General features: G+C 43.9%; 1 long non-coding RNA gene across 2 annotated transcripts in view; it reads right to left on the bottom strand.

The window, feature by feature from the left end:
- LOC121071910 overlaps positions 1-11,242 on the bottom strand; it is a 32,257-nt gene extending 21,015 nt beyond the window's left edge. For both annotated transcript variants that reach the window (XR_005820852.1, XR_005820851.1), the window contains exon 1: positions 11,153-11,242. This is a non-coding gene — a long non-coding RNA (uncharacterized LOC121071910). The remainder of the gene's footprint in view (positions 1-11,152) is intronic.
- Positions 11,243-14,863: the final 3,621 nt, after the last annotated feature.

Raw genomic sequence — 14,863 nt, 5'->3', positions numbered from 1 at the left:
TGGGGATAATACAATAAAACATGTTTTTCCCCTTACTGCAGATTGCAATCTCCTTGGTGATGCTGCAGGCTCTGCCCCAGTCTTCCAGAGGCTGGCCCCTCACACTACATACCAGTCTCCAAATCAAGCATGCTTCCAGCCTTACCCCGGTCTGTGTGCACTGAAATGCATGACACCCATTTTGTCTGCACATCTTGTGTTGCTTGCACATGTGCCTGCAGGACATACGTTGCTCTATCATCTACTCTCACATTGCTAAACTTCTTCTATCTTCAGGTTTCATGTAATTGCATTGAGAGCTTCAGTTTTTGGGACTGTCTTTAAGAAGATTTTTGTTTTAAGAAAAATTTCAGAACACCAGCAATTTCCACATGAAAAGCACTTGCTATTGACTACTAAGATCCAAAAGAGACGCGCACATCTTAGACAAAAGCCACATTACAGACAATACAACATTCTGAGCCTTTAGGATTATTCCTTGCAAAACTGCTGTCTGCAGTGTAACCAAAGACACTGGGATGGATGACTTGTGCATTTCAGACTTAAAATAACTCCTGCTTATTTATAATGACATTCATAAGACCATTGTGGATGTGTATAAATACACCACCACCATAGCTGGAATAGCATCTAAGATCAAATAATACAGCACAGGATACGGCCGTGAATTCGGAGTTGATTTAAAGCTGCTCAGCTCTGCAGTCACACCATTTTGAGACATGTACCATGTGCAGCTCTATAAACCCCATTTATCATTACCTTAAAGTGCACGGCCTTAATTATGCTCTCTCCAAAAACCTTACCTGTTACTTCATGAAATACTTAAGCACACCAGAAATGGAGAAGAGAGACAGGCTTCTATTTAGTTTCACATGTAACGTAGCTTTCTGCTGAATAGTTAAACTGAGTGTACTTACTTCGCTTTGCTGTTTGTATGTTTTTCTCTTAGCAACACAAAAGAATGCTTTCAGTTATGGTTTCATATAGTTAGAAATCAAAAGTCAGCTTAGAAAATAGGATATTTGAAAATACGCATAACAAATCATTTACATTAAGCTACAAAACAAAGGTATCCTTTTAACTTAAGGAATGTATTTTGTGTAAACACAAACAAACATTTTGAATTGTGCATTTACACAAGCTTTCTTCCTTCCCAAAGAGCTTTACATGTGGAACAGATTCAAATCCCAGAAAACCCCTGAGGGTTTTTCGTTCATAAGAATATTCCCAACTCAGTGAGATTATTCGTTTATTTTAAATTAGTCACCAGTTTGTTTGCAGAAGTGAGCCTGCATTAAAAAGAGCTCTAATACAGCACTGAATAAAGATCCCTCTAAAGTTGCTCAGCAGCTCTATTCCACAGAAAAAAAAAATAAAGCCATAGCATTTAAATAAGAGTTCAAGGTAGAGAGAAAGGCAGAATGCAACAGGCTAAGTTAAAATTTGACCAGGACTGGAGTTTACATCTCTTCTCCAAACAAAAAGCATATCGTGTGGGGTATTTATCAAGAGGCTGGCAAGTCAAAGCCTTGCCTCCTGCAAGCAATCCAGCCTCTGCCAGGGATGGTTGCTCATAATTTTCCATAACTCAGCAACCCTCCAGGGGAACCACTGCTCTGACCACCACTGGCATCTCCTGTGGCACTAAGGTTTTGCACAGCAAAACTCAGAGCACTGCAAGATTTCACAGCCTGGTGGCTGCAGAATTGGTATCAAGCAAGCTGGAGGGGACAACACTAAAGGTAAAGTATTAGCATACAGCTGGAGGAAAAATCTCTGAATCTTATCTTGTGAATCTGAATAACTGTTGTGGCCTGTTAGATGCATCCCACGCAGCCTAAAGGTCTTCCAAATACCTCCCTGCAGACCAGTGCCATCAGCTTTTGCCAAGCAGCTTCAAGTCAGTGAGCAGCCCTGCTTTCTGCCTGTCAAAGATACTCCAAACATCCTTGTTGAAGGTGAGAAAATAAAGAAAAACATGCTCAACTTCGCACTTTTCAGCATGGTTTGCAAGTTAATGACCCGTGTATTGGCAACACACCTTCACTGGTTTGGAATAAACTCAGGTGAGCTACGATAGCAAAGTGCAAAGCCAGGATTAAACAATAGACTTTCCAGAAGGTTGAGCTCTTTAAATTCCTTTTCCTTAATCTCCATTACTGTATAACTAGCTGCTGTTTGAGTTTTCTGTGGGAGGAGGAAGCTAGCTCTTATCAGGCAGGGGAAATCAAGGGTCAGAGCAAGAGCTAGGCACTGCTTAAGCTTCCCTCAGGTTTTCTTCCCTCCATCACCTGTATGCTAATCTCAGCCTGAATATTGCCCACAGGTAAGGGCTGAGCTCCCCTGCAGCTCCAGGAACAAAAAGGCAGCAGATTATGATCTGAAAAGCAGATGACACTGCAGCGCTTTTGAGGGTCAGCAAGGCTCCAGCAGGACTAGTCATATGCTAAGTGCTTTTGACAGCAGGGACAGCCCTTCCACCCCATTTCTGCAGCCACCAGGTATAATGGGCAGGGTCCAGCTTCACCAGGCTCTCCGAACACTGCAGCATCACCAGGACGTGCTGTTGCTTTAGTAAGAACTGATGCAGAGCTGCAAGCCAGGTGTGTACTCAGCATGCAGCTGCTCGAGGCTGGGCTGCTGCCATTTCCAGGTGCATCTGCAGCAGTGCTTTGGGAAAGCAGCAGATAGCAGGTGGTTGTGTTCAACCACCATGGAACAGGCAGGCTGTGCCCACTGAGCACCACCCGCGCAGACAACACTTACTCTGGGCAGACCCAGGGACTGAGAGCTCAGTGCTAAACTCTATAATCGTGTGGACTCTGTTTTTTGATCTATTCAGCAAGCTCCAACTGCATCTGGCAGGCCACAGGTATTCCCTACACTCCCCACAAACCAAGGCTGGGACACAAGTCAGTGGGGACACTCAGATGCTCACACTGTTGCTCTGTAAGAGGCTCAGTGTAGTAGCCATTCCCTTCCCAAATAAGGGCACCTTTTTGGTACAAATTGGTGCACATCTTCCTTCCAGCACATATACCAGCGTTATCTAAGCAGTCCTGCAGGCTGAGCCACACTAACAGGCTTGGTGGAGAGCCCTGACTGTGGAAGTGTGTTTCCTTTTAGCAAAATCAACATCTTTTGTCAAATTTCAAAGTGGAATTAGTCGCTTTCATTCAGGATTTCTGTTTTAATTCAAGCCCACAATTAAACCATGTGTGGATTTGAGCCGCACACACTTATTGGAAGTGGCAGGCCCTGAATGACTGACATTCCTCCAAGCTTAGGAAATGCTTACATTCACCATGGTCCTCTTACAGCCAGGGGAGTTTGATACCAAATCTCACCAGGTCCTGTGATGTAAAGTATGCCAGCACTGTGTTTGGGCAAGCCCAGCACAGTCAGTGGTACCTGTCAAGAGCAAGGGGACACTGGTAGGCAGGATCAGCCTAGCAAAAATGCTAGAGGTCATGTTTACTGGAAGGTTTTTTTTAAAAAAAGCTTTAGAAAAATGAAGTCGGGGTAACAAAGACAAAATCCCTGCTAACACACTGCTTCCTGTGATACACTCCCAACAGAGCAGTCGCAGCAGCTGGGCATGGTCAGTTTGGAAACCAGCTATACCTCACCCTCTCCAAAGCACCCTGGAAGAAGTCTGGCCAGGAAGAAATGCGAGACAGGGCAGCAGAGCTGGCTGCATGAGATCAGGGGCTGCAGGCTTCAGCCATGGTCTCTTTAGGGTCAGTTCTGGGGCTTTTGGAAAGGTGGGATTCGGCGATTTGAGGGAACTTCTGGATGCCCTGTGAAAGCATTTTCCTTGGGTACAACGCAAGGTGATACAGAACAGCCGCATGGGCGCAGGGGCTCCTGCCAACTGAAGCTGTTGCCTATGTCAACAGGAGTAGAGCTAAATTAGTCCTTAAATGAGTTGAACAGTCTGAGGTCCTTACGCAGTAAAGCCAAAAGCAGTTAGGGAAGAGTTCCCAGCAGAAAGTATTATGTTTGGACAGACCAACAGAGCACCAACATATAGAGCTTCTCTGTGCTGATCAAGCCTCTTCATCACAACATGCAAGCTGTAAGCACATGCAGGGGCACCCTTTCAAGCAGGGAACACAAAACTTGAAAAATAAACTGTTTATGTCCATAGATAATGGAAAGAAAACTGGCAGGATGAATCAGAGGTGGTTTGAAAAATGATTCCAGGACTTGCCATTAACAAGGCGGGCAACATTTTGGTTTCTGAAATGAGAACACAGAGCTCTGAAGAAAAAAGAACACTGTAAAAACAATTCAGAGAGCAAAGTAAACACTCCACCCTAAAAGGAAGTCTCTCTCCGCTTTGAATGAGACGCTGCTATGATTTCAGGCCTGAATTTCAAGTCCGGCATCAGAAGATGTCCAAGTCCAACATCTCCTGGACAAAGCCCGAGCACCACGCACTGAGGTACCTTATTCCAGGCAGTGCCCTCCCTAAAACAAAGATCAGCTCTCTGGGTTGGGCTGGATTTCCTGTGCAACATATCAAATTTTCCCGTGTACCTTACACCGTGATCTTTTAAAGAAGTTATAAACAGTTTTAAACTCAGTAAGAACTCAAATTGAAAACAAAGCTTTAAAAGCCAGCACTAGACTTGAAGGAATTTTAATTGTTTTTTTTAAAAAACTTAAGCCAATATCATACCCAATCAACCAGTTTTAGTGTCTGATGCAGAGTGCATCAATTCTAATTAACAACGTTCCTTCTACTTATTCCAGTCCCTTTAGGTTATTCTTTATTTTGTATTAAAGCATTTATGCTAGACATGTGATAGATTTCTGTGAGCTCCTATAAGATATCACTGAAGCTTTTTGTATTGATCTTGTTGAACCTTTTCTGGAGGCATTTAACCCTATTTCCACATTTCTGCCTGCAACGTACCTACCATTGACTTCCACCGATGAGCTCACAGTGGGCCATGCAGCTTGCTGCATATTCCAGCCCTGAATTAACTGCACTGAAACAAGAGGTGATGATCAATTTACATCTATAATAATAAACATTTTTCCCCAGAAGTGAACCTAAAGTGATTTCTCTTGGCTAATACTGCAGTAATAACAAGAACACACTTGTAACCATCAAATATAACAAGTTGACAACTCTGCTGATAGTTTAGGGGAAGAAGCTTATCTGAATTTCTAGAACAGAACAGAACCCCAACTTTCTGGAGGTTCAAAAACACTGAAATTGAATGTGTGTCTCCACCCCCCCCCCCCCCCCCCCATTTGCCAGTATGGAAGTGGGCAAGATTACTTTTGTCTTGGAGAGTCTTTTCAAAGTTATTCTAAGAAAAAATAGGATTAAGAAGCACCTTCACTCCAACAAATCCATTTCCAGAACATTACAACAGTTTGTTGAGACTGCAAAAATGGGATCTGCATTAGCTCTTGAACAAGCAGCACCAAGCTGCTTTCCGAAATGAGCACATTCTCAAACACGAGCCTGATTGGTTTTTTTAAGCATGTGTGGAGCCAGTTACTAAAAGTATAAAATTCCTCATTGGGCAAAAGATGATCTTAAGCATTTCAAAGACTTGAAGCAGGAAGAGGTGGCTTTTCACTGTATCAGACTGGCTGACCAGTACGAACTGCATGAATGTAAAGATAACAAACCACCATTACACCACTTAAATAATATTTATCTGCTGCAGTCCTGTCTACGGCAACAAAGTCATCAATTTTGAGCAGCTTAAAAAGGTACTAAATTATAGAGTGGAAGTGCTTAAATACACATCTTTATCTGCAAGGAATTTGCATGACAGCTTTGCTCTTATCAAGAACTGGTGAAGGAGGAATTAGCATGTTTTTATGCTCCTGGCATAGAACAGACTGCAGTCAATGTGACCATTTAAGGCCTGAGCCAGACAAGTTTTTGCCATTTACTGACTGCAGTCAGTGCACCCAGACACTTACGTCTGCTCTTGCAAGATGTATCAGCCCCACTGGACCCAGTTGTTTTGGTGACCTGAACTCCACCAGGAAGTGCCAACACTTTTGATGCAGGGAAAGGTTTAAGTGGTACAGGACTGGCATCATTAGTTCCTCCACAGCGCCCAGTATGGGGCATAGCCAGGGCAAAACAGGGTAAGCATGCTCTGTTTCTATATGAGCATCACTAGAAGTACTGGAGTGCACCCAGATCTTTTCTTAACCCAAAACCAACACACACACAGAGCTCTATGGCAGACAGATTGCTCTGGCTTGTAAAGCAAGACTTTCAAGGTCTGGTCCCGGGTTTGCAGCTCACCTTGTGACCTAGAATTACCTCTTTTCTCTCTCTGCCTCAAAGGCTCTTATCTATTCCAAGCTCCTTTGGAGAAGCCAAAGAGAGGGAAGGCAGGACAGAGCTCATGGTTTATTCATATGACCCAGAGGTACAGGATTCCCCCCACGCTGACTGACAAAGTATCAGTAAGATGCATTAGTGTTGCTTTCCAATTGTCTGAAAAGCCTGCCACCAGCAAAAAAAACTCATCTCTTGCTTTAGGTGATAAACTTCCCAGGGCAACAAATCCTCCTCACAAGGTGTCTGGTTGCCTGTGATCATAGCTTTCTGGGGAGTACAGTGAGGAGTAGGAACAGTCCTGAAACTGCTGATTTGTGCCATCACTTCCTACCTCATCCACTACTGCCTCTAACATAAGGACTTCATAATCCAGAGGGCAGGGATCCTTTTATTTAATGAACACAAAATCTCTTTGCTTTTTCAATCTGTTCCCATTTTTGTCACTGCTATTAAGCAACCATTTCTTGTCTAGGGGTACTTGAAAGATCCAGCCTGCTGTAAAAGCATCCTAAATAGGCTTTATTCCCCCAAAGTGAGTTGTCACTTACAGCAAGTGCCTTTGCTGCTTCCCAACTATGAAACCCGCCTTGGAGAATGCTGTCCAAAGGGGAAGAAGCCTTTCCACCACCACCAAGCAGAAAACAGAGCAGATAGCTGGCCAAGGAGACAGATACAGCCTACAGAATATTTAAGGCATTGAGTGTCATCACCTCAGTGGCTCACAAAAGCTATAGGACAGTAGGCTGGTTTGTGAAGCCAGGCTCTCATCTCCCTCTCACACTTATGTGCTGAATCAGCACTTAGATTTGGTCACATTATCTTAAATCAGTTCCTTCTGCAGATTTTTTCCCCCTTCCCAAAGTCTACATTCACTATTTAGACACATACCCAGCTTCAACCCCAAAGGATCTCCTGTCCATACTGGCAGTGCTGATGTTTTGGGAGTGTTTGTGCCAGTCTCAGCGCTCTCAGCAGGTCCCCAACGCATTCTTGCAGTAAGCCAGCCACCTCCTCTGTATTCCACTCTGCCCCAGTCATCTTTATCACCACTTAATTCTCCACTGCAGTCTGGAAAGATAGCTTGAAGCCAGCCAAATAAACTACAGTAAACTTCAAAGGTCCACATCAGTATGTCACCTCATCAGGTAGGTACCACAAACTATTTCCAAATGGAGCCATCTACAGCTCTTCTTCTACTGCCAGCTTCTAACAAGGTTCCCAACTTCTAATGGGGTTCCATGAACTGCTCCCAGCATCATGGTGTGCAGCTGCTAATTACACAGAAATTCACGAAGGTCGATCTTGGAGGTACACATTTAGAACAAGGTTTGCCATTTCCCCCACCCTGCCATTTAAAGTCTCCCTGCATGTGCTGGACACATGCAGAATTCTCAATTGGACAGAAGTTGACATTTTAATTTCACAGAAAACTTTCAAGTCAGTTTTCAGCCCAAATTAGAAAAGTTTCATGTTCCAACAATTAAATTACCATCCCAGGAAAAAGTTTGCTGGAGTCAAAAACCTAATTTTGTTTCAATACTATTGAGAAGACTTGTTTGAACACAGTGCTTTGCAGTTTGACAATGCTGAAAATATAGTGCTGAAAGCACTATTCTGAAAGGAAATCCTTCATCTTCATTTGCTTATATGACAGAGCTACACTGATGCCAGCAGTCCACCCCAAGAGTTTTGAATTTCTTAGAACACTGCGTGGAGACTGTCAGAGGGCTTCCTCCCACATCTGCTCTCAAGAGCCTGCCTCCCCAGCTGTCATCACAAGCCTCTGTCGAGCAAGAGCACCCTGCGAAGAGGAGCCAGCAGACTACAGATGAGACTACCAGTGATCAGCATCTCAGTACTGATGAGAGGGCGCTGCTTACACGGCTGCAAGTGTTCAGCAAAACAGGCTTTATGTTCCTTAAGTGATGCCAGCTTCTCCTCCTCGCCTTTGGCTTCCTTTGGCTTCAGCCGCACTTTTAAGTGGCTTCCCCACCATGTAAAGTTTCACATCAACAACATGGGAAGGAGAAACTTAAATCCATAAGCACACCATATACAAAGCCTCCAACCCCAGCATCTACCAGGGATGCTTTGGAATGGTAGTTATCAGTACAACACCTCCACTGAAGCCACTGATTTTCCACCCTGAGGAGTTCAGCCAGTAGGAAATCTCTCAAAATACCAGGTAGGAATAAAATTCATTGAGATCTAAAGAGAAGTGCTAACATAACAGGTGGTTGATTTTATTGATTTTAACTTAAGACAAGAACAAGCAGAAAAGTGCATTCATATAAACCATTTAGTAAGCCATTAGCACCCTGCACATGAACTAGAGCTCCAATAAATGGTGCTCTCCCAGGTGGAACCAGAGAAGAGGTGAAATGCATTTCCATGAGAATAAAGACAAAGTCCCTGCCCCGGGACAAGTCTAAAACAATTTCCAAAGAAATTGCTGATAAAATGAACAAAGTGAAGGCCTTAACATACACATGATGAAGATCCTTCCCTGCCTTCACTACCACGCTCTCTGCTGTTTTCAAATGAAAAGGAAAACATTTGCAGGAGGATGCAATTGTGTTATTCCTTGTACAGTACGCTCACAGGTGGGCTTTCCCTACTATCACTTGTAATTTTTAATATGAGCACTTCACATTTCCTTGCCTCACATCAAGCTCCTCCTCCATGCCTGATTTTCCTCCCTTTCTGATTAGGGAGGAAAATAGTAATAGCAGATACCCCTGTTCTCTTCTACTGTATTTATAGAGCATGAAATGCTTCCAAGAGGTTGGCTTCAGACACGAGCACCGGAGACATTAATTGCACTGGTAACTTTCCAGTGAATGTAGTTTATTTGTTCAAAAGTAGAAGCTGTACAGAGAACATAGCCTTGATATTTTACCGGCATAATCAGCAAACAAAAAGAATATGAAAGCAAAGAACCAAAGGGCTGGCCAGGAGAAGGGAAATACATGGAGCTAGTAAGAAGGGAATCACCCAAAAAGGCAGAAAAATGACAAATAGTGGCCCACTCTCCAATCTTTTCTGCTGGTGCAGATGTGGTACAAGGGGGCTGGATTTCAGAGCCACTGTATGGGTGTAAAGCCAGAGGCAGCAGCAGGAAAAGGAGACCCTATGATGGTTTGCAGTTGCCCAGTGTCCCAGTTTCCTGCTGGTAGGAAGGTTTTACAGCTCGCCATCACAGCAGGAATTGTGCAAGCTCTAACAGTCCAATACTCCAGCCAGCTACTGCCTGCATTCAGCTACCTCTCAGTACAGACTGAGGTCTCAGCTCATTAAAAGTTCCTAATGTGTAGTTATATCAACTTGTAATCTCCCCAGATTGGGCGCTGAGCAGTGGTTTAGGTAACAAACCCAATAATCCACCACCACCCTGGCAGCAGGTCAGAGGCTTTATTTCACCACAGAGAACAGGCTGAAGCTCTGAGGCATCAGGGATTGCAGTCGACTTAAAATGCAAGCATTTGGATTTGTGTGTAATACAAGTTCTGATATTTCAGCTGGAATGGATGAAACCCAACAGGACCATTGGTTTCACACTTCACCACATGAGCTCTTGGACCACCAGCCTTGCCAGAAGTCTCCAGGAGTGATCCTACGTCTTTGTGGTAGGACAGGAGGTGCCCGAGGTGGTGTTTTAGGCTGGACTTAGAGCACTTACCCAAAAAATGATTCATTTATGGGTAAACTTCCCATCAGCTTGTGTGACCACAAGCACAAGGAAATATAGCACTAGCAAAGAGTCATTAATTTGGCCAAGGCTTTGCACCATAGATCCTTGTTTGGACACTTTGGGTTGACATCACCCAGTCCATCCCACACAAAACATGCCTGGTAGGCCAACATCCTGCCCTTTCACTGAGAAAAGCAGGATGCACAAGGCTGGGAGCACCAGAGCAATGAGGAAAGGGTATCTTGGCCCTCTTTGCATGCTTTTCTCTCATGCTTCAAGGAGAATAGCTCTCCAATCAACTACAAGTTGTTGCAAATGCATCAGAAACAGATCAAACAGATTCTTGCTAACAAGAACAGAAATAAGAACTGGTGTTGTAGAAGAATACCTTCCTCTGCGTGGTCCCTGGGGACTAGGAGTATAAGAAGCGGGCAGGTCCATGTAGGGAGGAGAGCAGCTAGGACAGGATTCCCCTACCACTTAACTGCTTGCAGCTGCTATCTGTGCCACACTCCACAAACAAGCAGCCTTTGTCTCAGGCTGCTACTCTCTGCAATGCTCAGCAAAGAGGGAAATATCACTCTGTATAGACCCTCTTACAAAAGCACCTCTAGTATTTTCCTTCAGCAGAAATACTCACGCTTAAAGTCAGAAAACAAGGCTTTTACCATTTTTTCCCATAAGACCAAAAATAAACAGCTTTTAAGGAGAATATTGAGACTGAAGTATCAGACAACAATTGAATAAATTCCGACTTACCTTCCACCTCCATGTTTTCTTTACAGAAGTTTGTTTCCTTGTCATGAAAGCCACAGAACAGGATTTTAGGACAAAGATTTTTCCTTCATTTCTAAGAGGAAGTTCTCAAAACACTATCTACCTGCCTGAAGTAGACAAAAAAAGCTACTCCATTACATGAGGATGTGCTGTCATTGGACTTCTCTACTATGAATGGCCTTAGTTTTTTTTCCACATGAAAATACAATTTCAGAACACCTGTGTTTCTGCTGCTACCTCTTTTTTAACTCATTTAACACATCAGCACCGAGATGGATTGCCTTCCCTTGAAGGCTCAGCAAACCAGACAGAAAACATATACAAAGAACACCCACAACATGGTAAACGGGATGCATTACCTGCTGTATGCATTGATGTGGGTCTCTCCTCCTGGTCACAGAGCTGCAGCAGGCCACTTGCTGGCATTAAACTCATCCACAGCAAAGCACAATGCTGAAACAGAGCACAAAAAAGTCATTGTTATCTTTGTGCTTGGTCTTTCATAAGGTTTTCTGGCCAGATTTGCACTTCAGAGGTACTCAAAGCTAGAAGGGGCAAAAGGAGTACAAGAATTTATTCCAGTCGCTTTGAGCAGAAATCACAAGCAGTACTGAAAGCAGCAGTAGCTTGACTACTCCTTATCTTAAACATCCCACTGTACAAAAAGGAGGATTTAAGGGGTCAGCTAACCCACCCTTAAGCCTTTTTAGCTTTCAAATACAGCAGGGCATAATGGAGCAAAGGTGTCAGCATCTAGAAATCCCTCTCCACATACCCACAGCCCCCCTCTAACAGCAGATCTCTCCTCCAGAAAAGGACAGCCCTGTATTACAAATTCACAGCATTTGGGGCTGGAGGAGCCCCAAGCAGAGGTGACAGCAGAGCAAGAACACTTCTTCCAAGCAACACAAGCCAAAACTCACTCCAAACTTCCCCATGACATAGCAGGTAGCAGGAACTCTCCCTTATAAAGGGCCACCCAAAAAGCTTTTGCTCCAATTACAGGGGCACAAGCAACAAGGACCTGGGGCATATCAAGGGAACCCCCTACAGCCCTCCCTTCCCCCAGTACTATCCCAGTAATAATGGGGTTGCTAACGAGCAGCAGCTTTCTGCTGCAGCTGGCCACAGATGCTGGGCACCTGGCTGATGGCACGGTCCCTAGGTTACTTGATTTTTTCCCATTCCTTCCCAAAACACTGTAAAGTTGAAGTTTAACTTGGTTCAAGTTTTACTTAGTGAATCCTAGAACAATGCATTTCAGAGGAAAGGGGGCAGTCCCTCTGCCATTGCCCTCTCTTTGTACCAGCTCCCTAAACTCTCCACCATGCACTGAGCCCTTCCTGGCTGCTGCACAGGGGGTTGTCAACATAAATCAGACAATGTGAGCTTGGGGAAAACTGGCATTTTCCATCAAAATGCTGTTTTAACCAGAAATTTCCAGCCAGTTTTCCTTTATCCTGGAGTTTCTACAATTAAATGATCATAACAGGGAAGGGCTTTCAGTTTCAAATCATGTTCCTCGTCCAATTCAACAAGTGTGCTTACCAAACCATCCTATTTATTTTTAATCCAAATTATTTATTTACTCCTTATCCAGACCTTTGGAAACATATGTGTTTTTCCTCTCTCTATCTCAACCCCTTTTTAATCTGATTTTAATTACTGCTGGGTTACAGGAACCATGTGGCCTAACTGAACTGTAATTTCTGAGCTGGCATCCCCCATGTATGAAAGAAAACAGCCATACAGCCAGCTTTTTCACACTCCCATGAAGAAAAGCAGGAAAAGAGAAATCCACCAGGAAAAGTCACGACAAAATTTTCCAGTGTCAGTGGATTCTGGAAACTGTAGAGGGTTTTTTGCTTTCAATCTCCAGACCAAAATGATGCTTACAGCCAGAGCTTGCTGTAAGAATAGTCAAGTGAAGGATGCACACTGCATCCATCCCTTGCCTACACACGTGGAAGGACACTGAAAAAAAAATGTATCCCCAGGTCTGCACCAATGATTGTTTCCGGTAGAATGTAGAAAAGTAGGAAATCCTGACCAGCGAGAGAATTAAATGTAGAGCCTCACCTGGTGCAACATGACACGGTGCAAATCCTCAATTACACAACGCTGACTTACAAAAGCTGGTGCTCTGTGTCTAAGTGGGTGCACAGAGAAGTTTTCTAAGTCACCTCTGTCCTGACAGCCAGCAAGAACCCGCACGCTCCTGGCCCCCCAGCCCCTCTGGTTTTGGTTGCGGGGTACTCTGATGTTTATCTTGGAAATGGGTAATTACTCTCAGTTATAATTAAAGCATCATAGGCCCTCCTCAAAGGGACACTCTGGAGCCCCACTTGTCACTTCTCTTAGAAGTCCTCAGGAGCAAAACAAATGCCTACAAAAAAAGCAGACGTTACCAATTCTTGTCATTTTTAATGAGTTTTTCAACGTTTTCTTTTCCTTAACACCCCAGCAGCTAACATTTCCAGGTTCACTTGCAATGCTTGGGAAGTTCCTGCCCCTGCTGTTCAAATATCACTCCTGTTGTTAAATTCCTGCTCCTCTTCTTAAGGTACATCATAAAACTTGAGTCTAATGTAACATCTTTAAAGACATCACCTAAAAGCACCTGGTAGGGGGGGAAGAAAAGGATTTATTGTGTTCAAAAACCTCATGATAGCTGAGAGGCACAACTCTCTGACATCCTTTAGAGCCTATTTCCTTTCTAATTTTCTCTTTATGGGCCTTGCTTAAATTTTCAGGATGAACTAAAGAGAGAGATTTGGGTAGGAAACACTTGTGGGAAACTCCCAGGCCACGTTTTATCCCTCTGAAATGTGAAAAGCTTGGGTTTGTATCTATGCTGAAAAGGGGAATAAAGCATGGAAGGAGAGAAAAAGGCCTGCTGTTACTTCGGACTCTTGCCCCCCTCAAAAGCCAAACCATCCAGATCCCAGGTTTTCTCAACAGAAATAACAGACTCAGCTGCTTGCTTTTCAGGACTCAGCCATAAGGAAGTGAGTAGCAGGACCAAGATTTTTTCTGGCATGGAAATGATCTAGAACAGAGCGACACAAAGCATGAAAAAACAGGCTTCTTAACAGCAGACTGCTTTGGCAGCAGTTGATGACTTTCTCTTTGATGACTGGATAGCTTGCAAACCTTAAAAAGGTCTTCCGTGATGAGCCAGAAATGTCACATTAAATCATGAGACAGACGGAAGATTCGTAGCATCAGAGACTCGCAGGCCAATATGGGTAGGAGGGGACTTCTGGAGGTCATCTGGCACAACCTGCCCCCCTTCTGGCAAGGGCCAGCTTTGATCAGGCTGTTCAAAGCCTTGTCGAGGCAAGTTTTGAATCTCTCTGAAGCCTCTTGTGCTATTTCAGAAAGCACAAAGAGACCTCCGAGTTAACGTAGGCAGTCAGTAGAGTAAGTCAGTTGACGGGAAGATACAGGGAAATGAAGTGAAGTGTATATACGGAGGCATATTTTATTCTATCAATCCTACCTGGTGTAATGGTCATGAAATTGTTTCCTGCGAATTCATAGATTCATGGAGTTCCTGTGGCACGTCACCTCTGGGCCTCCAAGCCTTTATAATCTGAGAATCTCCAAAGACCTCTGCTGTGCCGTCAACACCCTTAATTTTACCATTCATCTCAATTTATTTGGCATTTTCCTTAACAACTCAGCTCCTAAAGACACAGCGCTGTAGAACAATGTCGACTTTCATGGTTAAAAAAAAAACCCTGCTAGATTGTAGAATAAAGCAGAGAACAGAGAACCTTACAAATTCAAAGGCCACAAGTCAAAAGCACCCCCAATTAATTTTCCTCGTTCAGCACGCAGTGAAAGCTGGTTTGCTACCGAGCCACATCGGATGTGTGGATTCTCAATCATTTCCCCATTAGTGAAGCTTTCCTAACGTCTCTCCTGGGTGCATTCAGACCCACTCACTCCTGAACTCACACTTCAGGCTTTCCTTTCAGCCACAAGATCTCTCTCTCCTACTCAACAATTTATTGCCAAGACGCTTGCAGGAACATAATTATCCTTGATGTTTCTGCCCTGCCGGT

The sequence above is a fragment of the Cygnus olor genome, chromosome 6, assembly GCF_009769625.2.
Source record: "Cygnus olor isolate bCygOlo1 chromosome 6, bCygOlo1.pri.v2, whole genome shotgun sequence".
In the NCBI taxonomy this organism is placed as follows: domain Eukaryota; kingdom Metazoa; phylum Chordata; class Aves; order Anseriformes; family Anatidae; genus Cygnus; species Cygnus olor.
The sequence above is the reverse complement of the archived record's forward strand: the minus strand, read 5'-3'. Positions and strand labels throughout refer to the sequence as shown.